The 27,589-nt window shown below is 44.8% G+C and overlaps 1 long non-coding RNA gene across 2 annotated transcripts; it reads right to left on the bottom strand.

The window, feature by feature from the left end:
- Positions 1 to 657: 657 nt before the first annotated feature.
- Positions 658 to 27,588, bottom strand: LOC137324723 (uncharacterized). 2 transcript variants are annotated; one of them, XR_010963714.1, is made up of 3 exons: positions 26,882 to 27,588; positions 20,834 to 21,055; positions 658 to 850 (listed from the first exon to the last, which is right to left on the bottom strand). It is a non-coding gene; the product is annotated as an uncharacterized lncRNA (long non-coding RNA). The 2 variants fall into 2 exon arrangements; XR_010963715.1 differs by lacking the exon at positions 658 to 850 and adding an exon at positions 18,701 to 19,023.
- Between the last annotated feature and the right edge of the window lies 1 nt (position 27,589).

Genomic DNA, 27,589 nt, shown 5'->3' with positions numbered 1-27,589 from the left:
TCATATATGTGTGATACAATAGCACTGAATCCCGAGTAGCATTGTGTAATGTACAGTGGTTGTGTCCAATGGAACTAATTGCAACCAGCAGGGAGAAAAATAATTGTCAGTGGTAAATTGGAATCAGGCCTTTTCTCTGGGTCAGGTATAATGCCAGATACAATAATAAGTGTACCACATTGCCACATGCTGCCTGAAAAATGGGGTGGATGAATGGGGACATGCAGCTATAGCCCACTCATCTACCAATATTCTATTGCAGTTAAAGCAAAGTAACAGCAGCACTCTTCTACTTTTTGTATTTGTATTTGGCAAATTTTTTGTGGTAGACTATTCGTTATTCTACCACCCACCTTGGCAAATTAAGGAATGGAACTTATTTAAAGTTTAGATGAACAGACGTCAAATTTCCAGATAAATATTTGAAAAATGTCATTTATCACATTCATGTATTTAAGAGTTTACTAGTTATGTGGATACTGTGCCACAGTCCAACAGAAATCACTCAAATAAGTCTGATAAATATGTCCAATTGTTTGGCGTTAGATAAAACTTTTACATTTATTGTTGCTGAGGTTTGTGGTTCAAAGTTTAAAATTAGGTTGTACAGCAAAATAATCAGACTCTGAGCGGTATAGAAAATAAAAGTACCTGTGTGTGTGAGAGAGTGGAGGAGCACTGAGCAAAAGCCAGGTCTTTCCATCAGAGGAGAATGTAGATTTGAGAGAGAATATTCACTAGTCCGCTGTCAGTCACTTCCAAGTGGCCAGCTTGGAATTGCATGTGGGCTCCCTGGAATCAGATCATGAATGTGCTCTCTTGGCTGCAGTTGATGCATATCCTAAGGAAACTAGCAAAAAGGAGGAAGAGAAAATTGCTTGAATAATTTGTACAGATATGCTCACAAAATAAATAACTAAATCATATATATATGAAATTTTTAAAAACCTTGCTTACGTTGTTTGAATGTCTCAAAGTGTTTCGCACAGTGAATTACTTTATGAAAAAAGTTTACAGTCCAATGAGTTGTTACACATTTCACTCTCTGATTATTGATAACTTAACATTTTGGAAGAATGAGGAGAGGCAGTATAAACTAAATGGTACAATGTTAAAGGGGGTGCGGGAACGGAGGGACCTGGGTGTGCACATACACAAATCTTTGAAGGTGGCAGGACAAATTGAGAAGGCTGTTAAAAATGCATATGGGATCCTGGGCTTTATTAATAGATTATGACTACCATCTCCACATCTTTATTAATAGAGGCATCGAGTACAAAAGCAAGGAAGTTACGCTAAACTTTTAGAGAACACTGGTAGGCCTCAGCTGGAGTATTGTGTTCAATTCTGGGAACCACACTTTAAAGGATGTCAAGGCCTTAGAGATGGTGCAGAAGAGATTTATTAGAAGGGTACCAGGGATGAGAGACTTCAGTTATGTAGAGATTGGAGAAGCTGGGGTTGTTCTCCTTAGAACAGAGAAGGTTAAGGGGAGATTTGATAGAGGTGTTCAAAATTATGAAGGGTTTTGATAGAGTACATAAGGAGAAACTGTTTCCAGTTGCAGACGGGTCGGTAACCAAAGGACACAGATTTAAAGTGATCAGCAAAAGAGCCAGAGGCGACATGAGGAAACATTTTTTTACGCAGCGAGTTGTAATGATCTGGAATGCACTGCCTGAAAGGGTGGTGGAAGCAGATTTAATAGTAACTTTCAAAAGGGATTTGGATAAATACTTGAAGGGAAAAAAATTGCAGGGCTATGGATAAAGATTAATGGAACTAATTGGATAGCTCTTTCGAAGAGCTGACACAGGCATGATGGGCCAAATGGCCTCCTCCTGTGCTGTACCTACTGTGATACTATGAACTATTTTTGTAATTTAATCTAATTATTGCTGTTGTAAGTTGGGTTGTTTTCCATTGTACTATCTCCTGCTGCCCTCTAGAGGCAAATATATGAATCTCCAAAGTCTGGTTTTGCAATGGCTGCAGGGTACAAAATAACTTAACGTGCAGAATCAGTCCTCATACTTGAGGATTTGATAAACAGACTGTTACTGTGTTTAAAATGCTGATTCTGAATAGCTGGAGGGCCAAAGATTGATAGGGCATGACAGCAAATCAAGCCAAATTGTCTTGATTTTTCCTGTGTTTATGCCAATTGAGCATCCAAGCACAAAAACAGTTTCTGAGAAACCTCTTTGCCAAAACATAAACCAGAATTTTAGGCAAATTATCAGGATGGAACCCTCCAATCATGGTTTGAATATGTTATTCATAGTCAGCATATGTCTAGACCTTCAGTATCACAAAACTTTCCAACCCGCCCACTTCCGGGTTCCACAGTGACATGCTCACATGCGCACGCAGCCCCCGCACTTAAAGCCAGCGGGGTGCCACTTGAAGTAATTAAACAGGTACTTCAGGTTGTTTACAGACCTGATTGGCCTGATATTTTAGGAGGGGTGGGATTTTGCAACTGACTGGGACTGTTTCCCGTACTGGGGGAATCACTCCCAGTTCAAATGGACATGTTGCAGCCATCAGCCTGTAGCAGCTGCAAAGGTCCATTTGACCTTCACTCATTACAGGAGGCCACTCTGTCACTTTGGACAAAGTTTGGCCTCCACCACCCTCCTCCTAACACTACAATTCACAAACTTGCACACTTACCCCGGTGTTCAGACACACGTACCTACCTTGCGGACCCCCTCAAATGTACATCTTCCGGATGGGGGCCGCCATAACTGCAGTCATGACCTCCTCGGAGGATGAACAGCATCACCGGCCTCACCTCTGACACGTGGAGCCCCACAACACATGTGACACATCCATCTTCACAGCAGGAGGGAGGGCAACGGCGAAAAGAGATGCGTCGCAAAAGGCACTACCCTCGCCACGGGGTCTACAGACCGAGGCTCAACTTCCTGGACCTCTCTGAGCAGCAGTGCACACGGAGGCTCAGAGTCACTCGGCATGTAGTAGTGGACATCTGCAGCCTCCTTCATGCCGAGCTGCTCCCGGCTGGCCCGAGCACCATCTTCTTACCTGTCGCTGTCAAAGTCACCACTGCCCTCAACAACTTCTCCTCCGCATCCTTCCAGGGTGCCACTGGGGACATCGCCGACGTCTCTCAGTCGTCTGCACAAAAGAGCCCTGCAAATACACCTGCACCCACTCTGCAGTGACACAATGGGTGGCATCAGTTGTGGGTCTTCATAGTGATCCTCAGGAAAGGGCATTATTGCACAAACCAGACAAGATTCGCAAAGACGTGGCAGTAGTGGTGACAATATAATATGTAATGTGAATTGATCAGAGATTAAATATAGGTAAAAACCATGACAAACCTTCAAACACCCTTGTGCATCGCCTTCATGCTGACGACATGTTTGCCTTACACTTCATACTGCAAATATGTGATGCATGCCCTGTGGCTGCAGCACAGGTAGTGGCAGGTTGAGTGAGGCTGACCGTGAAAGAGATGCATGAGAGGGTGAGTATGAGATAGAGCTGTGAGATTGTATGAGGATTGGGTTGAGTGGTAGTGGCGGGATGAATACTGGCGAGGTGAGTAAGTACAGGTAAGATGAGGATGAGCCTTGAGTGGGTGTGAGGAGTGATGTGATAGAGTAGTGTTGCAGTGCAGAAGGAGATGTGGGGTGGGGGCGGTGATGTGACAGACAGAGTGTAGGGGAATGAGTAAGTGTACTCACTTCGGCTGTCCTACTTAGGTGATTGAAGTGCCTCCTGCAGTGTATGCAGGTGCGCGATATGTTGGTGGTGCAGGTGACCTCCTCTGCCACCTCGAGCCAGGCCTTCTTGGTGGCAGAGGCAGGTCGCATCCTCCCACCTGCCGGGGGGAAGATCTCTGTCCTCCCCCTCCTCCTCACCCCATCCAATAATACCTGGAGTGAGGCATCATTAAACCTGGGAGCAGCCTTCTCCCTGGGCTGCTCCATGCTGTAATTTTTCCTATTTCCTCCAGCATCAGTCACCCACGCGCCCAGTCGACCCCCCGCTGCGAACCCGCCGCCCTCCTAATATTGGGCCCTTGCATTGATACAGCGCCTTTCACAACCTCAGGATGTTATCGGGCCCTGCAGGATTTTCCGTCTATTAATTATAATAGGTATAATTAATACTTTATATTTATAATAATATAAAATCCTGTAGGGGCTGGTGATCTTGGCCCTGAGTTCCTGATATGCGCTCGAGGTACAAATTTGTAAAAATCTACCCTATAAAGTAACGGTTAATTATAACGGAGAAGATGTCGTCAGACAAACCAGGAAGAAAGTGTTTTTATAAGTGAAGATTTGGGTCACTTCAATGTTCAGCTGTGGCAGACATACTGCAGCTATCATTTAGATGTTGCAACTAACCCATCATAGACAGGATGGAACAAACTTATTGCAGAGAAGGATTCAACTTTGGCCTGACAGTGCAGCTATTTCTGGGGCAAGGCAGTTTTAAGTCTTTCTATTAATGTTGTACGCTTAAATAGGAAGCATACCCGTTATGCTATTATACAAACTGAAAAGACAACCAATGGCCTAACTCTGAAAAACGAATGGTGCATTTAGATATTACATTAAGCTAACTGAGTTAAGGTGTGAGACTGTAATCCTGAACTGAGCAAGGTCATTCCATCATAAACAGTTGCCTTGAAATCTTGATAAACTATTATAACTGATAACTAATGTTATTTTGCATTGTGCAAAATTAGTAAAACAAAATAGTATTAAAGATACAACTCAAATGAATGGTGTTCATTTCTTTATATCACTGTTAAGACAAGAATTAAATGGTTTTCAAACAATGCTACACTTTACTCAGGCTGTTGGCAGAATATTCTTAATTGATATTATTAGGATAGTTTAGTGTAGAGTAACTCAAAGCAAGTTAAATACAGCATCATATATTAAACCCTACACACATGACAATGTATTCAAATACATTTAGGGCTATTTTTGTGGTCCTGACTAATTGCAGATAGGATTGCCTAGATGCTAGCATAAAGCTAGTGAACTGCACACTGAGTTGACTGCCCGCAGTTTTCTTTAGGGCGGCTTCATTTGCATAATTATTCATAGCTCGCTGCACGGCTTTGGCCTTGTACATGGAGCTAGCCTGACAAAATCGTGCTACAGCTGGAATTTAATGCAATGTGGCCACTTAAAGGTAAGAGGGCATGGGGGGGGGGGTGGATTCTTAAGAGTATTATAAGCTCAAAATCCATTTCAACATTTTTGAAACAGCTTTGCCAAGGATGAAGGGGGAGGAGGGAAGAAAGAACTGCCAGGAAAAATGAAAAGAAACCTGCGGTACAGGAATGAAACTAAGTCTGCAGGCAAGAGATAGATTGGTGTAGTACCCAACCTCAAACGACCCCCCCTCCCCACCCTCCTCCACCACCATTCCATGGCTGGCAAAGTGGAGGTGAGGAGAGTATCCTATTTGGCACTTCCTCAGAGAATGGCAGTGCACGATGCTGGTCAGGCTTAATACTGTGCACACTATCTGCAGGATCTAAGAACAGGTACGGGAGAACATGGCACATTTTATGGAATCTGGCAAGATAAGACTACCCAACAGCGTCATGTAGTGGATAGACAGTCCAAGATTGCAAGCCACAAAGTGTTGCCTGTCAAATCTGTTCCAAATTTACTACTTGCCCACACCATACAAATGTACAACTTTTTCACTGCAGGAGACAGAGGTGCAACATACAATTGGAAACCTTGCTATACTCACATCTTTCATGGTCATTGTAATACAAACTAGCTGTATGATCACTTACTAACACCAAGGTTGATCTCCAGGTCAGGCAAATGTCTGTCACTGTGCATTTACTCCTTTATCTTACAGCATCTTAAGACTATTCTTCTACTATTACAACAAGGTGGCTTATAATTCAAGGGTATAAACCCAACCTGGAGAAGGGCCTCCCTGATGAAATATAGATAGAGAAGACAGATGTCCTCTCACATGCCCAAGTAGTTCTGGTGAGGTCTATAGACTCACATAATTGGGAAATGGTGGGTCCACATAGATTGCTTAAAATGCAGGTGGACCTCACTCTGATCAGTCCTCTATAACTCCTCATTGTCCTCCAATTCTTTGAGGACTAGAGGAATGCCCATCTTAACACCTTACGTGGCTTAAAATGAGGTTTAAATGAAATGCTATGAAAAAAACAAACAAACAAATAAACAAAGTCAAAACATGCAATAATTTGAGAAATAATTCTGAACTAGGACAACAAACTATTAGGAAAGAAAAACTCAAAAGCCAGAAAGGGCCTTCCACTGCAACTGTTTATTGGGGCTTAAATCACTGTCTGTGCATTTCCTACACAAACTTTGGGATTCACAACCCCCTGACTTTGCATAATCGTTGGAGCCATAATGAGACTTTTGCTTACCAGGAGTAAGAGCCTCCAACGATGCCAGCAGGGTGTGCATGCCAAAAAATTGGCTGTTTGATCCCAGCTCAGGGTAGGCACAAGTCCTACTCCTGGGATTTTATGACAAGTGTATCCCATTGTACAATTTTACCTTTAACAAAATAATTGTGGGGATTTTGAGGTTGGAATTTTCCAGCTAATTATCCCTTGTGGAAGCTTGAACCAGAATTTGAATTTCTCAATCTTAATGGGGCCCAGGTCAAGATACACAGTTACCAGTCCTACATCAGGAAGATTGTAGGTGTGATTTTCAGTCTGTGAGTTAGCTGATAACAGCTGCCATGCAAGTTGAAGCCCTGCAATTGACCTCAATATGATATAGTAGGCATCGCAGAGATCTGGTTCAACAATGACCTGGGGTCACATATCAGGATTTTTGACCATTGTATCATCGAAGCGATACTTTTTATGTTAAAGTGAGTTCATAAGAGATCGTACAGCAGACTTGCATAAAGACTTGCATAGAGCTGTTCATAAAATCATAGAATGGTTACAGAACAGAAGGAGGCCATTCTGGCCCTCGAGTCTGTGCTGGCTCTCTGGAGGAGCAATCCAGTTAGTCCCACTCCCCCGCCTATCCCAGTAGCCCTGCAAATTTTATTCTTTCAATTTTTTTTTCGTTCATGGGATGTGGGCATCGCTGGCGAGGCCGGCATTTATTGCCCATTCCTAATTGCCCTTGAGAAGGTGGTGGTGAGCCGCATTCTTGAACCGCTGCAGTCCGTATGGTGAAGGTTCTCCCATAGTGCTGTTAGGAAGGGAGTTCCAGGATTTTGACCCAGCGACGATGAACGGCGATATATTTCTAAGTCAGGATGGTGTGTGACTTGGGAACGTGCAGGTGGTGTTGTTCCCATGTACCTGCTGCTCTTGTCCTTCTAGGTGGTAGAGGTCGCGGGTTTGGGAGGTGCTGTTGAAGAAGTCTTGGCGAGTTGCTGCAGTGCATCCTGTAGATGGTACACACTGCAGCCACTGTGCGCCGGTGGTGAAGGGAGTGAATGTTTAGGGTGGTGGATGGGGTGCCAATCAAGCGGGCTGCTTTATCCTGGATGGTGTCGAGCATCTTGAGTGTTGTTGGAGCTGCACTCATCCAGGCAAGGGGAGAATATTCCATCACACTCCTTCTTGTGCCTTGTAGATGGTGGAAAGGCTTTGGGGAGTCAGGAGGTGAGTCACTTGTCACAGAATACCCAGCCTCTGACCTGCTCTCGTAGCCACAGTTTTTATATGGCTGGTCCAGTTAGGTTTCTGGTCAATGGTGACCCCCAGGATGTCGATGGTGGGGAATTCGGCGATGGTAATGCCGTTGAATGTCAGGGGGAGGTGGTTAGAATCTCTCTTGTTGGAGATGGTCATTGCTTGGCACTTGTCTGGCGCGAATGTTACTTGCCACTTATCAGCCCAAGCCTGGATGTTGTCCAGGTCTTGCTGCATGCAGGCTCGGACTGCTTCATTATTTGAGGGGTTGCAAATGGAATTGAACACTGTGCAATCATCAGCGAACATCCCCATTTCTGACCTTATGATGGAGGGAAGGTCATTGATGAAGCAGCTGAAGATGGTTGGGCCGAGGACACTGCCCTGAGGAACTCCTGCAGCAATGTCCTGGGGCTGTGATGATTCGCCTCCAACAACCATTACCATCTTCCTCTGTGCTAGGTATGACTCCAGCCACTGGAGAGTTTTCCCCCTGATTCCCATTGACTTCAATTTTACTAGGGCTCCTTGGTGCCTTGATGTCAAGGGCAGTCACTCTCACCTCACCTCTGGAATTCAGCTCTTTTGTCCATGTTTGGACCAAGGCTGTAATGAGGTCTGGAGCTGAGTGGTCCTGGCGGAATCCAAACTGAGTATCGGTGAGCAGGCTATTGGTGAGTAAGTGCCGTTTGATAGCACTGTCGATAACACCTTCCATCACTTTGCTGATGATTGAGAGTAGACTGATGGGGCAGTAATTGGCCGGATTGGATTTGTCCTGCTTTTTGTGGACAGGACATACCTGGGCAATTTTCCACATTGTCGGGTAGATGCCAGTGTTGTAGCTGTACTGGAACAGCTTGGCTGGAGGCGCAGCTAGATCTGGAGCACAAGTCTTCAGCACTACCGCCGGGATGTTGTCGGGGCCCATAGCCTTTGCTGTATCCAGTGCACTCAGCCGTTTCTTGATATCACGTGGAGTGAATCGAAATGGCTGAAGACTGGCTTCTATGATGGTGGGGATATCGGGAGGAGGCCGAGATGGATCATCCACTCGGCACTTCTGGCTGAAGATGGTTGCAAACACTTCAGCCTTGTCTTTTGCACTCACGTGCTGGACTCCGCCATCATTGAGGATGGGGATGTTTCCAAAGCCTCCTCCTCCCGTTAGTTGTTTAATTGTCCACAACCATTCACGACTGGACGTGGCAGGGCTGCAGAGCTTTGATCTGATCCATTGGTTGTGGAATCGCTTAGCTCTGTCTATAGCATGTTGCTTCCGCAGTTTAGCATGCATGTAGTTCTGAGTTGTAGCTTCACCAGGTTGGCAACTCATTTTTAGGTACACCTGGTGCTGCTCCTGGCATGCTCTTCTACACTCCTCATTGAACCAGGGTTGATCCCCTGGCTTGTTGGTAATGGTAGAGTGAGGAATATGCCGGGCCATGAGGTCACAGATGTGTGCTGGAATACAATTCTGCTGCTGCTGATGGCCCACAGCACCTCATATGGATGCCCAGTTTTGAGCTGCCAGATCTGTTCTGAATCTATCCCATTTAGCACGGTGGTAGTGCCACACAACACGTTGGATGGTGTCCTCAGTGCGAAGACGGGACTTCGTCTCCACGAGGACTGTGCGGTGGTCACTCCTACCAATACTGTCATGGACAGATGCATTTGCGACAGGTAGGTTGGTGAGGACGACGTCAAGTAAGTTTTTCCCTCATGTTGGTTCGCTCACCACCTGCCACAGGCCCAATCTGGTAGCTATGTCCTTCAGGACTCGGCCATCTCGGCCAGTAGTGGTGCTACCGAGCCACTCTTGGTCATGGACATTGAAGCCCCCCACCCAGAGTACATTCTGTGCCCTTGCTACCCTCAGTGCTTCCTCCAAGTGGTGTTCAACATGGAGGAGGACTGATTCATCAGCTGAGGGAGGGCGGTCGGTGGTAATCAGCAGGAGGTTTCCTTGCCCATGTTTGACCTGATGCCATCAAATTTCATGGTGTCCAGAGTCAATGCTGAGGACTCCCAGGGCCACTCCCTCCTGACTGTATATCACTGTACCGCCACCTCTGGTTGATCTATCCTGCCCGTGGGACAGGATATATCCAGGGATGGTGATGGAAGAGTCTGGGACGTTGGCTGAAAGGTATGATTCTGTGAGTATGGCTATGTCAGGCTGTTGCTTGACTCGTCTGTGGGACAGCTCTCCCAATTTTGGCACAGGTCCTCAGATGTTAGTGAGGAGGACTTTACAGGGTCGACGAGGTTTGCCTTTGTCGTTACCGGTGCCTAGTGGTCCGTCTGGTTTTATTCTTATTATGACTTTTTTTAAAGCGAGATTTTACAACTGAGTGTCTTGCTAGGCCATTTCAGAGGGCAATTAAGAATCAACCACATTGCTGTGGGTCTGGAGTCACATATAGGCCAGACCGGGTAAGGACGGCAGGTTTCCTTACCTAAAGGGCATTCGTAAACCAGATGGGTTTTTACGACAATCCGGTAGTTTCATGGCCACCATTGCTGATACTAGTATTTTAATTCCAGATTTTTATTTAATTAATTGAATTTAAATTCCCCAGCTGCCATGGCGGGTATTTGAACTCATGACTCCGGATTATTAATCCAGGCCTCTGGATTACTAGTCCAGTAACATAACCACTATGCTACCGGTTGAAAGCCACGATTGAATCTGCCTCCACCACCCTTCCAGGCAGTGCATTCCAGATCATAACCACTCGCTGCGTAAAAAAGTTTCTCCTCATGTCGCCTTTGGTTCTTTTGCCAATCACCTTAAATCTGTGTTCTCTGGGGAGGTTAACTTGAAAGAGCTAACCCATTAGCCCCACTCTCCTGCTCTTTCCCCATAGCCCTGCAAAATTTTCCTCTTCAAGTATTTATCCAATTTCCTTTGGGAAGTTATTATTGAATCTGCTTCCACCACCCCTTTCAGGCAGTGCATTCCAGTATTGCTTTTTCCCTGTCTTTTGTTTCTATCCCTGTTTCCCCCTCCTCCGTCTCCCTGCTCAGGTTCCCATCCCCCTGCCATTCTAGTTTAAACCTTCCCCAACAGCACTCGCAAACACCCCCGCGAGGACATCGGTCCCGGTTCTGCTCGGGTGTAACCCGTCCCGCTTGTACAGGTCCCACCTTCCCTAGAACCTGTCCCAATGTCCCACGAATCTAAATCCCTCCCTCCTACACCATCCCTGCAGCCACGCATTCATCTGGTCTATTCTCCTGTTCTTATACTCACTCGCACGTGGCACCGGTAGTAATCCTGAGATCACTACCTTTGAGGTCCTGCTTTTTAATTTATCTCCTAACTCCTTAAATTCACCTTGCAGGACCTCATCCCTTTTTTTACCTATGTCGTTGGTACCAATATGGACCACGACTACTGGCTGTTCACCCTCCCCCTCCAGAATGCCCTGCAGCCGCTCCGTGACATCCTTGACCCTAGCATCAGGGAGACAACATACCATCCTGGAGTCACGTTTGCGGCCGCAGAAATGCCTTATCTGTTTCCCCTTACAATTGAATCCCCTATCAATATAGCCCTGCCACTCTTATTCCTCCCCTCCTGTGCAGCAGAGCCACCCGTGGTGCCACGAACTTGGCTCTGGCGGCTTTCCCCTGATAAGCCATCTCCCCCAACAGTATCCAAAGCAGTATATCTGTTTGAGAGGGAGATGGCCCCAGGGGACTCCTGCTCTACCTGCCTAGTCCTTTTACTCTGCCTGGCGGTCACCCATTTCCTTTCTGCCTGCGTAATCTTTACCTGCAGTGTGACCACCTCACTGAACGTGCTATCCACGATAATCTCAGCATCGCGGATGCTCCACAGTGAATCCACCCGCAGCTCCAGCTCCAAAATGCGGTTAGCCAGTAGCTGCAGCTGGACACACTTCCTGCACACATGGTCGCCAGGGACACCTGTAGTGTCTATGACTTCCCACATAGTGCAGGAGGAGCATATTACGGGTGCGAGCTCTGCTGCCATGACTTACCTTAGCTTTACATTGCGTTCACCTCTCGGACTCTCTTCCCGCTCTTGGACTCTCCTTTTACACCGCGCTCACCTCTCGGACCCTCCTCCGGCTCTCGGACTCTCGTCTCGCTCTTGGACTTTCCTCCCACTCTTGTACATACGAGTATTGCAATATCCAGTGTATATAACAAGGGGATCTCAGTCTTGCACCTCCACACTACACTAATGTACATTTAAATAGTGGGTGGCAAAAATAAATTCCTGATTATGAGGGACACAAGTCCGCTTATGGGAGAGACTGGCAACTCTAACCTGAGAGAATATCTAAGGCAAACCCGAAATTTGTAACGCATGGATTTGGTAAATGTAGTGAAACAGATTAATTCAAAGAGATAGAAAAGACAAACTGGGGAGGTGGGTGTAGCCTTTTATGCAAAAGAGAGTTTGATTATAACGGACATGAACCTATCTGGTCGGGTTCAGAAAAGGTGGAAACCCTGTGGATGGGGATAAGGCTCATGAGGGAAAGTGAAGTTTTCTGACACAACTGTTGCTGATAAGAGCTCATAAATTCTTTTAAAGCGGAATTAGATAGTTGATTGAGAAAAATGAATATTAAAGGATATAGAAAGCAAACAGGAGAGTGAGATTGGACCAGTGATGTCCAATACATTAGCCACTAGCCACATGTGGCTAATTGCATTTTTGATTAGTAGATAAAAATGAGTAATAGGCACCATCATTGAGCATGTGATCTCATTACCTAAATTCATATGTCGTATGCAGGTGTACTTTAACCTTTTTTGATCATGGTGTGTGCTTTACTTCCTTGGTTAACTTCTAAAATCATGTGTAACATGGGTGAAAATGCTGGACTTCAGCATCATGGAAACACCAATATTGTACGGAGAGGGGAGCTGTCATCATGGTCAGCTCAACCAAACGGAATAACCGCTCCAGGCCAGCAGAAGAAAGCAAGCCCAACCATTATGAGCATCTCCAACAGGGCACGCCATGGCATAGGGAAGCAGCATCCAACTGCATTCTGGATGGAGAGCAGGGATGGGTCTGACACATATCGTCAACATTCTCAGCAATCACTCTGATGAAATTAAAGTACCACTCGCAACTGCTGGACAAAAACCTAGGGGTGCACTAAGATGTGTTGCGTCTGATAAATTCATGCCAGAATTCCAAAGAGAAAGACTCCAACAGTTTTGTATTTGAATGGTGGTAGATATTTGTTAAGTAAATATACACGGGGAGTATATTTAACTGTATTGTATGTAAGGTGTTTTCTACTAAAATGAGTTCATGTGGCTAAAACGGTGTCACTCACCGTTCCTGTGGCTAGTCAGTGATTTCTATTTGGACACTGGATTAGACGAGATCGCTCATGTGAGGAAACCACTGGTTCAGACTTAATGGGCTGAATGCCCTATTTCCATGCTGTAACATTTAAACTAACTCTGGATGTCTGCTGTATGCATAGATATGTATATATTTTTTTTATTCGTTCATGGGATGTGGGCGTCCCTGGCGAGGCCAGCATTTATTGCCCATCCCTAATTGCCCTCGAGAAGGTGGTGGTGAGCCGCCTTCTTGAACCGCTGCAGTCCGTGTGGTGACAGTTCTCCCACAGTGCTGTTAGGAAGGGAGTTCCAAGATTTTGACCCAGCGACAATGAAGGAACGGCGATATATTCCCAAGTCGGGATGGCGTGTGACTTGGAGGGGAACGTGCAGGTGGTGTTGTTCCCATGTGCCTGCTGCTCTTGTCCTTCTAGGTGGTAGAGGTCGCGGGTTTGGGAGGTGCTGTCGAAGAAACCTTGGTGAGTTGCTGCAGTGCATCCTGTGGATGGTACACACTGCAGCCACAGTGCGCCGGTGGTGAAGGGAGTGAATGTTTAGGGTGGTGGATGGGGTGCCAATCAAGCGGGCTGCTTTATCTTGGATGGTGTCGAGCTTCTTGAGTGTTATTGGAGCTGCACTCATCCAAGCAAGTGGAGAGTATTCCATCACACTCCTGACTTGTGCCTTGTAGATGGTGGAAAGGCTTTGGGGAGTCAGGATGTGAGTCACTCGCCGCAGAATACCCAGCCTCTGACCTGCTCTCGTAGCCACAGTATTTATATGGCTGGTCCAGTTAAGTTTCTGGTCAATGGTGACCCCCAGGATGTTGATGGTGGGGGATTCGGTGATGGTAATGCCGTTGAATGTCAGGGGAGGTGGTTAGACTCTCTCTTCTTGGAGATGGTCATTGCCTGGCACTTATCTGGCGTGAATGTTACTTGCCACTTATGAGCCCAAGCCTGGATGTTGTCCAGGTCTTGCTGCATGCAGGCTCGGACTGCTTCATTATTTGAGGGGTTGCGAATGGAACTGAACACTGTGCAGTCATCAGCGAACATCCCCATTTCTGACCTTATGATGGAGGGAAGGTCATTGATGAAGCAGCTGAAGATATCTGGGCCTAGGACACTGCCCTGAGGAACTCCTGCAGCAATGTCCTGGGGCTGAGATGATTGGCCCCCAACAACCACTACCATCTTCCTTTGTGCTAGGTATGACTCCAGCCACTGGAGAGTTTTCCCCCTGATTCCCATTGACTTCAATTTTACTAGGGCTCCTTCGTGCCACACTCGGTCAAATGCTGCCTTGATGTCAAGGGCAGTCACTCTCACCTCACCTCTGGAATTCAGCTCTTTTGTCCATGTTTGGACCAAGGCTGTAATGAGGTCTGGAGCCGAGTGGTCCTGGCGGAACCCAAACTGAGCATCGGTGAGCAGGTTACTGGTGAGTAAGTGCCGCTTGATAGCACTGTCGATGATACCTTCCATCACTTTGCTGATGATTGAGAGTAGACTGATGGGGCGGTAATTGGCCGGTTTGGATTTGTCCTGCTTTTTGTGGACAGGACATACCTGGGCAATTTTCCACATTGTCGGGTAGATGCCAGTGTTGTAGCTGTACTGGAACAGCTTGGCTAGAGGCGCAGCTAGTTCTGGAGCACAAGTCTTCAGCACTACAGCTGGGATGTTGTCGGGGCCCATAGCCTTTGCTGTATCCAGTGCACTGAGCCGTTTCTTGATATCACGTGGAGTGAATCGAATTGGCCGAAGACTGGCTTCTGTGATGGTGGGGATATCGGGAGGAGGCCGAGATGGATCATCCACTCGGCACTTCTGGCTGAAGATGGTTGCAAACACTTCAGCCTTGTCTTTTGCACTCACGTGCTGGACTCCGCCATCATTGAGGATGGGGATGTTTGCAGAGCCTCCTCCTCCCGTTAGTTGTTTAATTGTCCGCCACCATTCACGACCGGATGTGGCAGGACTGCAGAGCTTTGATCTGATCCGTTGGTTGTGGAATCGCTTAGCTCTATAGCATGTTGCTTCCGCTGTTTAGCATGCACGTAGTCCTGAGTTGTAGCTTCACCAGGTTGGCACCTCATTTTTAGGTACGCCTGGTGCTGCTCCTGGCATGCTCTTCTACACTCCTCATTGAACCAGAGTTGATCCCCTGGCTTGTTGGTAATGGTAGAGTGAGGAATATGCCGGGCCATGAGGTTACAGATTGTGGTGGAATACAATTCTGCTGCTGCTGATGGCCCACAGCGCCTCATGGATGCCCAGTTTTGAGATGCTAGATCTGTTCTGAATCTATCCCATTTAGCACGGTGGTAGTGCCACACAACACGTTGGATGGTGTCCTCAGTGCGAAGACGGGACTTCGTCTCCACGAGGACTGTGCGGTGGTCACTCCTACCAATACTGTCATGGACAGATGCATTTGCGACAGGTAGATTGGTGAGGACGAGGTCAAGTAAGTTTTTCCCTTGTGTTGGTTCGCTCACCACCTGCCGCAGGCCCAGTCTAGCAGCTATGTCCTTCAGGACTCGGCCAGCTCGGTCAGTAGTGGTGCTACCGAGCCACTCTTGGTGATGGACATTGAAGTCCCCCACCCAGAGTACATTTTGTGCCCTTGCTACCCTCAGTGCTTCCTCCAAGTGGTGCTCAACATGGAGGAGGACTGATTCATCAGCTGAGGGAGGGCGGTAGGTGGTAATCAGCAGGAGGTTTCATTGCCCATGTTTGCCCTGATGCCATGAGATTTCATGGGGTCCAGAGTCAATGTTGAGGACTCCCAGGGCTACTCCCTCCTGACTGTATATCACTGTACCGCCACCTCTGGTGGGTCTGTCCTGCCGGTGGGACAGGACATACCCAGGGATGGTGATGGAAGAGTCTGGGACGTTGGCTGAAAGGTATGATTCTGTGAGTATGGCTATGTCAGGCTGTTGCTTGACTCGTCTGTGGGACAGCTCTCCCAATTTTGGCACAAGTCCCCAGATGTTAGTAAGGAGGACCTTGCAGGGTCGACTGGGCTTGGTGTTTTGCCGTTGTCGTGTCCGGTGCCTAGTGGTCCGATGCCGGGTGGTCCGTCCGGTTTTATTCTTATGACTTTTCGTAGCGAGATTTTACAACTGAGTGGCTTGCTCGGCCATTTCAGAGGGCAATTAAGAATCAACCACATTGCTGTGGATCTGGAGTCACATATAGGCCAGACCGGGTAAGGGCGGCAGGTTTCCTTCCCTAAAGGACATTAGTGAACCAGATAGGTTTTTACGACAATCCGGTAGTTTCATGGCCATCATTACTGATACTAGTATTTTAATTCCAGATTTTTTAAAATTTAATTAATTAAATTTAATTAATTAATTGAATTTAAATTCGCTAGCTGCCGTGGCGGGATTTGAACTCATGACTCTGGATTTTAGTCCAGGCCTCTGGATTACTAGTCCAGTAACATAACCACTATGCTACCGTACCCTATTACATGTGTGTGTGTATATATATATATATATATAGCTAGCAAGAATGATTGGGCCAAGAATATTGTCGTGAAGTAAAGGAAATGTGTGCAGGAACAGATGTAGTTGTTATGGGTGACTTCAATTAACCAGGGATATACTGGTAAATCTATAAAAGATGCAATAGAAGTGAAAACATGATCCTGTACTCAATATTGGATTGTTATAGAGAACAATTGGTCAAGGAACCCATTTGAAGAGGTGGTACTAATGGACCTGAAAATAAGCAATTTCCAGGAGATGGTGGAGAATGTTAAGTGACTACAATATGACGGAGTTTAAGGTTCAGCCTGTAATGGAAAAGTGAGTGAGTACAACAGAACACTCAAATTTAGAAAGGCAGATTTTGCAGGGTGATTTAAAGAAACTGGACTGTTAGAGAGAAAAGCATGTGTGAAAAGTGCATCATGTTTAGAAATACTATACAGAATAAAGAACAGATACAGAGTAAGGGTAACAGAGGGAAAAGACAAACTTGGGCAACAATAAAACTAATATAGGGGATAGGAAAATAAACTTTCCAGGTAGCATGGTGGACCAAGACGAGTATATAACAAGTCAAAGGAGGCTAAGAAACTGGTCGGAAGAGCTGAAGTAGAAAATGAGGTTAGGATAGCAAGAAATATTAAGATAAATAACAAGTATTTCTATATATTCATAATAAGCAGCTGAAAGAGGAAATGGAAGGGTCAGTGAAAGATCTGAAGGGTGACATGATATCAAGTGATCAATGGATAACAAATATACCAAATTAATTCTATTTTTTTCTGTGTTCTGTCTAGGCAGTTTCCCCCAAATGGAAGTTGAATTTTCAGCGGGAATTAAAGAAATACTAAAAGAAATAGAAACTTCAGATAACGTAATTATTGATGGGATGAGGAAGTTAAAAGAAGACAAGGGACCAGGCTCAGGTAGACTTCAAATAAGGGCACTTAAAAAAAATGGCTAGTAAAATTGGTCATATCTTTCTTTTATCTTTAGGAATCATTAGAAACAGGAGTAGTGCCATCAGATTGGAATGTAGCTAATGTAACACAAATCTTTAGAAAGGGGCACAAGGACAACACAGGAAAATATAGATCTAACAGCTCTTGTGGGTAAAGTATTAGAAGGCATCCTGAAAGAGGAGATAAAAATATACCTAAATAGAGATAAGAATATACCTAAGAGAGTTAACATGGATTTATGGGAGGGTGGTATTGCCTAAAATATTTATTGGAGTTCTTAGTGGAAATGAGTGGAACTTCTGTGGATGTGATATTTTTAAATTCCAACAAGGTTTTATTATTGTGCCCCACAGGTGATTAGCCTATAAGGTAGGAACGTGTGGACTACAACAGGTGAGCTCTGAAGTGGACTGAAAATGGGCTAAGCAAGAGAAAGTAAGGGGTGTCGGTGACTGGAGCTACGTTGACATGGCAAGGGGTCACTAGTAGGGTGTCAGAGAGATCAATGCTGGGGCCATTGCTATTAACAATGTATATAAATGATTTGAAGCTCGGGACAGAACCAAAGCTGTTTACATTTGCAGATGAAAACAAATTGGGTGGGAAGAAGATTCAAACAATAGGGAATAGTAAATCAAACATGAAGGAATCTGGATAGTTTGGGAAAGTGGGCTGATGAGTGGCGGATGGCATTTAATGTGCACAAGTGCAACGTAATGATACCGGGGAAGGAAAATAAACAGTCATAATATAAACTAAATGGCTCCAGACTACAGGGCACAAGACATGAGAGGGATCTGTGGGTACTGGTGGATATCTTACTGAAAACAATAGTTCAGTGTGCGGCTGCAGTGAGGACAGCTAATCAGATTTTGGGATGTACAGCCAGAGGGAGAAAGCACGAATCACAAGAGTTGTTGCTCTGCACCTACAAGGCACTGAAAGGCCACAACTGGAGTACCGTGTACAATTCTAGTTACCATACTACAGCAAGGATATGCAGGGATAGGAGGTAATACTGAGAAAGGTAACCAAACTGATATCTAGCTTATGGCATCTAAGCTATGTGGAGAGGCTTAAAAGCCTGGGATTGTTTACTCTGACAAAGAGAAAACTTGGGGAGATATTATACTAGATTCTTGAGGGATTGGATAAATTCAACCCTGATTATGTTTGAGATTGTCACAAACTCCATAACCAGTGGATGTTGGCTCAAGCTTAGAAAAGTAAAGGTGCGGTTTATCTCCATTATGTAGAGGATGGTGAATGTGTGGAAAGGACTGCCCAGGAAGGTGGCTGAGGAATGCAGTATGGGAAAAAGCAGTCAGGATTTGCACTGATAATTGCTATCAGTGACCCTTGCTGAAAAACAAATGCATTAGGATGTCAACTGACAGCAGATTTGGGCTCTGCTTTGAAGTCCTTAATGCTTGAATAGATTGCTGACACTCACTTTAGGCCGACACATTAAGAATGGCATTTGGTTGATGTACGAGAGAACTGCAGGTGCTTGTGGAATGTATGCCAGCAGGAGTTAGAGCCTAAAGGATGGGAGAAAACAGAGGGTAGGGGAGAACAAATATGTGGAAAAGTATCAACCTGTTCATTCTCAAGATCATATACAATCTTTCAGCTTCACTCTTAGCTAATTCAACACCATTTAATGTGTCAGACTTGGCTCAGTGATAGCACATTCGCCTGAGTCAGAAGGTTGTGGATCAAGATCCCACTCCAGAGACATGATCATATAATCTAGGCTGACACTACTGAGTGTGCTGCAATGTTCGAGGTGCTGTCTTTCCGATGAGACGTTAAACCGAGGTCCTATTTACCCTCTCAGATGGACGTCAAATATCCCATGGCATTATTTAAGGACAAGCAGGGGAGTTTTCCTTGTGTCCTGGCCAATTTTTATCCCTCAACCAACATCACTGAAAAACAGATTATCTAACTATTATCTCAATGCTATTTGTAGGACCTTGTGCACAAATTGGCTGCCACATTTCCCTACATTACAACAGTGGCTTCACTTCAAAAGTACTTAATTGGCTGTAAAACGCTTTGGGACAGCTTGAGGTCATGAAAGATACTGTATAAATGCAAGTCTTTCTTTCATTCATGGAATAGAATCATAGAAAGGTTACAGCACAGAAGGAGGCCATTCAGCCCATCGAGTCCGCGCCGGCACTATGCAAGAGCAATCCAGCTAGTCCCACTCCCCCGCCCTATCCCTGTAGCTCAGCAAATTTTTTCCTTTCAAGTATTTATCCAATTCCCTTTTGAAGGCCATGATTGAATCTGCCTCGACCACCCCCTCGGGCAGTGGATTCCAGATCCAAACCACCCCCTGTGTAAAAAAGTTTCTCCTCATGTCGCCTTTGGTTCTTTTGCCAATCACCGTAAATCTATGTCCTCTGGTTCTTGACCCTTCCGCCAATGGGAACAGTTTCTATCTACTCTGTCTGGACCCTTCATGATTTTGAATACCTCTATCACCTAGAAGGACAAGGGCAGCAGGCAAATGGGAACAACACCACCTGCACGTTCCCCTCCAAGTCACACACCATCCTTACTTGGAAATATATCGCTGTTCCTTCATCGTTGCTGGGTCAAAATCCTGGAACTCCCTACCTAACAGCACTGTGGGAGAACATTCACCCCACGGACTGCCGCGGTTCAAGAAGGCGGCTCACCACCACCTTCTCAAGGACAATTAGGGATGGGCAATAAATGCTGGCCTCGCCAGTGATGCCCACATCCCATGAACGAATAAAAAAAAACTCCTTGCAACCGTCTCTGTTTCAAGGAGAACAACCCCAGCTTCTCCAGTCTATCCAAATAACTAAAATTCCTCATCCCTGGAATCATTCTAGTAAATCTCTTCTGCACCCTCTCCAAGGCCTTCACATCTTTCCGAAAATGTGGTGCCCAGAATTGGGCACAATACTCCAGTTGTGGCCGCACCAGTTCATCACGACTTCCATACTTTTGTATTCTATGCCTCTATTTATAAAGCCCAGGATCCCACATGCTTTTTTAACCGCTTTCTCAACCTGCCCTCCCACCTTCAACGATTTGTGCATATATACAGATCTCTGTGTTCCTGTACCCCTTTTAGAGTTGTGCCCTCTAGTTAATATTGCCTCTTCTCATTCTTCCTACTGAAATGTATCACTTCTCATTTGTACATGTGTAATCTATTTTTTCATTCAATGTGTAGCACTTTACATTTGACTGGATTAAATTGTTCTGCCCACTTACATTATCTTGTTGAACTCATTGGCCCGGAAATTGCTGTAAGCGACAAACGAGCTGTGCTTGCCACTCTCCGCTCGTTACATACAAACTTACCCACATTGTATCCGCAGTCTTTAGTGCGGGAACTTCTTCTAATGGGAAGCTGAAAAAAGTCCAGCGTCCTCTAGTGGGCATCTGAGCAGCGTCTGAGCAGCATTTGTTAATATGGAACAAAAAGTCTGTGAGAGAAGACACACCCCCATCTCAGTCAGGAAGAGAAGACACGCCCTCCAATTCAGCCTGGATTCTTAAAGAGGTAAGCATACTTCAAATCACCTATTAATTATTAAAAGTTAGTTTAATGTAACTATATGTAATACATTTTTAAAAAACTTTTTATGAAAAGGCAAACTAAAATGAACAGTTTTTAAAAAGGAGTCCAAAGTAATGAAATTATAACAGAAAATTCTGAAATACTCAGCAAGTCAGGCAGCATCTATGAAGCCCACATGCTGAGCTTTACCTGTTTTTATTTCAGATTTCCAGCATCCGCAGTATTTTGCTTTTGATGTCTGAAGCTCAAGAGAAGCTCGAGGAACAGCACCTCATCTTTCGATTAGGCACTTTACAACCTTCCACACTCAGCATTGATTTCAATAACTTCAGATCATAACCATTGCTCCCATTTTTTCAGACAGCAGGTGCTGGTAATGGTTCTGCTGTTGCCATTTACAGCTCCTCTAGACCCATCTCTTGTTTCTTTATTTGTCCCATTATCACCCTCCTCACCTTGCACCATAATCACTTTTGTCATTTAATCACTCCTGCCCTCCACCCTATCACAGATCTTTCCCTTTTGTTCTCTCTTCCCCTCCCTCCCCCTTTTTCCCTGGCTCTGTACTTGCTTAAAAACTGTTAAATCTTTAACTTCTCTCAGTTCTGACGAAAGATCTTCAACCTGAAACATTAACTTTGTTTCTTTCTCCACAGATGCTGCCTGACTTGCTAAGTATTTCCAGCATTTTCTGTTTTTATTTCAGATTTGCAGCACATGCAATATTTTGCTTTTACAAAGTAATGAACTGTTTTTAAAAAGCCATTGAAAGTGAATGCAGCATATAAGCTTCTGTGATGTGGCAGATGAACATGCTTCATCACTAACATTTTTTGTGCTTCCTTCCTAGAGATGTCCAGCTGTCTGAGGACACAGGGACTGCAGAGGGCGGTGACGCAGGGGGCTGCAGAGACTCCCATCTCACAGGTAGCCACCAAGCTGCTGCCGCTAGGCTTGTGGGGGGGAAACGTGATTGATGAGTCCGGCTTGTCGGGGGGGGTGAGGGACCTATGGGAGTTGGGGTAGATGCACCCCAGACCCCGGTAAGTCGTGGTACACGTCAGCCCCATGTTGATGATGACTGGGGAGAGGGCTTCATTAGTCAACAAGTGAGGCGAACGATGGTTGCTGAGAACGAGCTAAATATTCAGGGTTATTTAACATTTCGGAAGGATAGGAAAAAAGGTAAAGGTGATGGGGTAGCTCTGTTAATAAAGGATGAAATTGGTATAATAGTGAGAAATGATCTTGGCTCAGAAGATCAAGATGTCGAATCAATTTGGATGGAGGTAAGAAATAGCAAGGGAAAGAAATCACTGGTGCAAGTAGTGTACAGGCCCACTAACAGTAGCTACACTGTAGGGCAAAATATAAATCAGGAAATAAGAGGGGCTTGTAAAAAAGGTAATGTAATAATCATGGGCGATTTTAACTTTCACATAGATTGGACAAATCAAATTGGCAAAAATAGCCCTGAGGAGGAGTTCATAGAATGTATTAGGGACTGTTTCATAGACCAATACGTCGGGGAACCAACCAGGGAACAAGCCATTTTGGATCTGGTAATGGGTAACGAAACAGGATTAATTTAACGATCTCAAAGTAAAGGATCCCTTGGGAAGCAGTGATCATAACATGATAGAATTTCACATCCAGTTTGAGAGTGAGGATCTTGGGTCTGAAACTACTGTATTAAACTTAAATAAGGGCAATTATAAAGGAATGAGGGCGGAATTGGCTAAAGTGGACTGGGTAAATAGATTAGATGGCATGATGGTGGATAAGCAGTGGCAAACATTTAAAAAGATATTTTATGACTCGCAACAAAAGTATATCCCTGTGAGGAGGAAAGACTCCACAAAAAGGGTGAACCAACCATGGCTAACTAAGGAAGTCAAGAATGGTATCATGTTAAAAGAAAAAGCATACAACATGGCAAAGATTACTGGTAAGCCCGAAGATTGGTAAAACTTTAAAACCAGCAAAGGATGACTAAAAGAAGAATAAAGAGGGAGAAAATAAATTATGAGAGTAAACTAGCAAGAAATGTAAAAACTGACAGTAAAAGCTTCTACAAGTATATAAAAAGGAAGAGGGTAGCTAAAGTAAACATTGGTCTCTTAGAGGATGAGACTGGGGAAATAATAATGGAAAACAAGGAAATGGCAGAGGAATTGAACAGATATTTTGTATTAGTCTTCACAGTAGGAAACACTAATAATATACCAATAATAGTAGAAAATCAAGGGACAAAGGGGAGGGTGGAACTAAAAACAATCACTATCACTAGAGAAAAAGTACTAGGTAAATTAATGGGTCTAAAGGCTGACAAGTCCCCTGGACCTGATGGCTTGCATCCGAGGGTCTTAAAGAAAGTGGCTACAGAGATAGTGGATGAATCGGTTGTAATCTTCCAGAATTCACTAGATTCTGGAAAGGTCCCAGCGGATTGGAAAACCGCAAACATAACACCCCTATTCAAGAAGGGAGTGAGACAGATAGCAGGTAACTATAGACCAGTTAGCCTAACATCTGTCATTGGGAAAATGCTAGAATCCATTATTAAGGAAGCAGTAGCAGGACAATTGGAGACTCATAATAAAATCAAGGAGAGTCAACATTGTTTAATGAAGGGGAAATCATGTCTGACAAATTTATTAGAGTTCTTTGAGGAATTAACGGGCAGGATTGACAAAAAGAGGAACCAATGGATGCAGTATATTTTGATTTCCAAAAGGCATTCGATAAGGTGCCACATAAAAGATTACTGCACAAGATAAGAGCTCATGGTGTTGGGGGTAATATACTGGCATGGATAGAGGATTGGCTAACGAACAGAAAATAAAGAGTCCGGATAAAAGGGTCATTTTCAAAATGACAATCTGTAACAAGTTGCGATGAGGACACAAAGTGTCTGCAAAGGGATATTGACAGGTTAAACGAATGGGCAAAAATTTGGCAGATGGAATATAATGTGGGAAAATGTGAAGTCATCCACTTTGGGAGGAAAAATAAAAAAGCAAAATATTATTTAATGGAGAAATACTGCGGTACAGAGGGATCTGGGTGTCCTCGTACATGAAACACAAAAAGTCAACATACAGGTGCAGCAGGTAATCTGGAAGGCAAACGGAATATTGGCCTTTATTTCTAGGGGGAATGGAGTATAAAAGCAGGGAAGTCATGCTACAACTGTACAGGGTGCTGATGAGACCACACCTGGAGTACTGCGTACAGTTCTGGTGCCCTTATTTAAGGAAGGACATACTTGCATTGGAGGCAGTTCAGAGAAGGTTCACTAGGTTGATTCCGGGTATGAGGAAAGATTGAACAGGTTGGGTCTATACTCATTGGAGTTTAGAAGAATGAGAGGAGATCTTATTGAAACATACAAGATTCTGAGGGGACTCGATAGGGTAGATGCTGAGAGGATGTTACCCCTCATGGGGGAATTTGAAACTAGGGGGCATTGTCTCAGAATAAGGGGTCGCCCGGAAATGATGAGGAATTTCTTCTCCCAGAGGGTTGTGAATCTTTGGAATTCTTTACCCCAAAAAGCTGTGGAGGCTGAGTCATTGAATACATTCAAGGCTGAGTTAGACAAATTTTTGATCAGCAAGGGGGTCAAAGGATATGGGGAAAGGGCGGAAAAGTAGAGTTGAGGTGAAAATCAGATCAGCCATGATCTAACTAAATGGCGGAACAGGCTCGAGGGGCCGAATGGCCTACTCCTGCTCCTATCTCTTATGGACAAGTACCTTGACTCTCTTGCCTCCATGAGACAGGAGATCGAGGACTTTGGCCAGAACATTTGTGACCAGCTGACCCATACTGTCCACAACATTTCTGACCAGCTGGCAAATATTTGCCAGGTTATTTTACACGTCGAGTTGAATGCAACAAATACGGCTGTGCTGCACCTGAAGCCCGTGACACCCGACGCACCACCACCCACTGCAGACATAGTCCAGGCCAAGAGCCAGCAGCTCCGCCTCCACCAGATGCTATTTATCACAATGTCCGCTTGGAGCAGCAGCACTCCAGCTCGGAGCTCCCTGATTACAGCCAACGGACAAGATACAGAGGTCTTGCCCTTAACACAAGTGGGGCTAGCTCACAGGGAGGGATGAGGACCAGGAGGAAATAGGGTGCCCTTCTCGTGCAGAGTACACCTCCTCTTGCTCAGACTTTGTCACAGCAACCCTCAGGCACAACTGAGAGAGGGCAAATCTGTTAATTGTTTTGCAGTTTGTTGTTATTCAATTGTTGGTGTTTTATTATTTAATGATTCTCTTATGATTGTTTAACAATTTTTATTGTTGCTGTCGTTGTTGTCCTTAAATCTTAGTCAGAAGTAATTTGTAACTGTTTGAAAAATGTTATTAATATCAACCATGTTAACATTACAACTGTTTCTAAAGTAGAAAATTACTAAATTAACTCAATTTTTATTTAAAGTTTTGCACTAAGCACCTCAATGTTTCTAGAAAGTTTTGCAATAACTACCTCAAAGTTTATATAAAGTTTTGCGCTAATTTTTTGCTGTTGCAATAAAAGTTCAGTTTCACTTTCAATCTTGCCTGTCCTTTTGTGTGCTTTCCTGGGGAGGGGAGGGAAGACATTTTGACACTTTCATCAATGTCCAAATGCATGAGCCACTAGCTGATCTCTCGCTCCTTGCCCGTTGCAGCCATGGCTTCCTCGGGGTGGTCCGGATAGCAGGAGAGGAGATAAGTTGTTGTCTTTGACCTTGCAGGTCTGCATCGCTCAGGAGATTGCAAGACCGAGATGAAGAGGTGTTAAATGCCAGGCGATTCAGCAGGCTGATAACCAAAACTATGTTTGGGGCCCAGGTGTGGGATAGTGTGACTGGAACACTATTAGAAGGGACGACATCGACACGTGGACACTGCAGTCAGGTGAAGAAGGACGGAGACTGGTCATCTCCAGATCCAGGCCTACAATCAACATCGGTAACGACCAGCCGCATGGGTGATTGTAAGTTTCAGTCAAGTCATAAAGGGGTTTGTATTGTGGCTTTGTTGGTCTAATAAACTAACTAATTCAGGACAAACCTATTTGCCATGTGTCTAATAAACTAACTAATTCGGGTCAAACCTATTTGTCATGTGTCCAATAAACTAACTAATTCGGGACAAACCTATTTGTCATGTATATTTTGTTCTTGTAATTCCAGGGTCCAAGAATCATTGTAAGGCGAAAGGGAACTGAACACCTAACACCACCACAGGTGAGTACAGCAAAGATCCCCGCTCCGATCTGTCCAAGCACCAGAAGCGGGATTTCAGCACTGTTGTCATCCTCTCCACAACTTGGCGCATGCACTGGGTACGGTTATACTTTTCCTGTGCTGCACTATTGGTCCTGCAGTAAGGTGTCATCAGCCACGGCTTTAGCAGGTAGACCTTGTCACCTAAGATCCATCCAGATCCTTGCCGCAATCCTCCTGATGAGCCTATGGGCATGGCGCCTGACTCTTCTGTTGTTCCCTGCATCGGAATTTCATTCTGTACAGTACATAAATTGTGTCCAAGTGGAAAAGGCATTTTTTCCCCCCATCTTTTTTTCTCCCACACAGGCCTCTTTAAACACTTCCAGGACTCCTGAAGTCACATAAGTTTGAAAAAAATTGAAAAATTCTGACACCTAGCTCTCACAGATTTTTTAAAACAACTCTCTGACATCTGAAATGCTCCTTCTGGCTGAATCCTGGCTTCATTAATTATGCATAAATTTAAATGCCAGCAACTCCTTGCGCTAGTTCAAAGTAGCCCTAACTTTTTCAGTCTACTTTAATGGGTACTTACCGCGTCTGAGCAACAAGTTCACATGCCGCCATTCATTTCAATGGAGAGCCAGGTGGAAAGCTGTCAATCCATGGAGCTTTCGGATCAGCAGGGAATCAGGAAGAGCAATTTCAGGATTTCTGCGTTTGACTACACACGTGCAGTTGCCGGAACTTGCTCTTCCATTTGGCCTGAAATAACGGTGAGTGTTGGGCTCACTGTTATTTTACGAGCAACTTCGGGGCCATTATATAATCTCTGAGCTGCCTCAACCAATTCCACTGGCCCGTCCTAATTTGGTATCATCTGCAAATTTGACCAGTGTCTGAATCCCAACTCAATGACGCAAATTAACAGTGGTGGTCCCTGCAACCAGCCCTTAGCCAAATACATGTTTATTTCTTTGCTCCACCACCTGTCTTTTCCTTCCACAGATGCGGACTCATCAGCTAGATATTTCCAGCATTTTCTGATCTTATTTCAGGAGTTTGATCGAGTGGACGAATCAAACTGTAGAAAAGCCATAATATACTGGTGACACTGATACTGTGCGCAGCCATAATACCCACCGACACGAGTCCCATACTTTGTGAACCTATTAAAAAGCCACGTAAACGGGATGAGCCTACATTCAGACTCAGTTGTCGCTCTATTTCCCTCCCCAATACTTCCACGAACAATAAACAAACCAAGTTCGTCTTCATTATAAGTTTACATGCTCACAGTATC

The sequence above is a fragment of the Heptranchias perlo genome, chromosome 1 (genome assembly GCF_035084215.1).
Source record: "Heptranchias perlo isolate sHepPer1 chromosome 1, sHepPer1.hap1, whole genome shotgun sequence".
Lineage (NCBI taxonomy): Eukaryota > Metazoa > Chordata > Chondrichthyes > Hexanchiformes > Hexanchidae > Heptranchias > Heptranchias perlo.
This window is presented reverse-complemented; position numbering and strand designations above follow the sequence as displayed.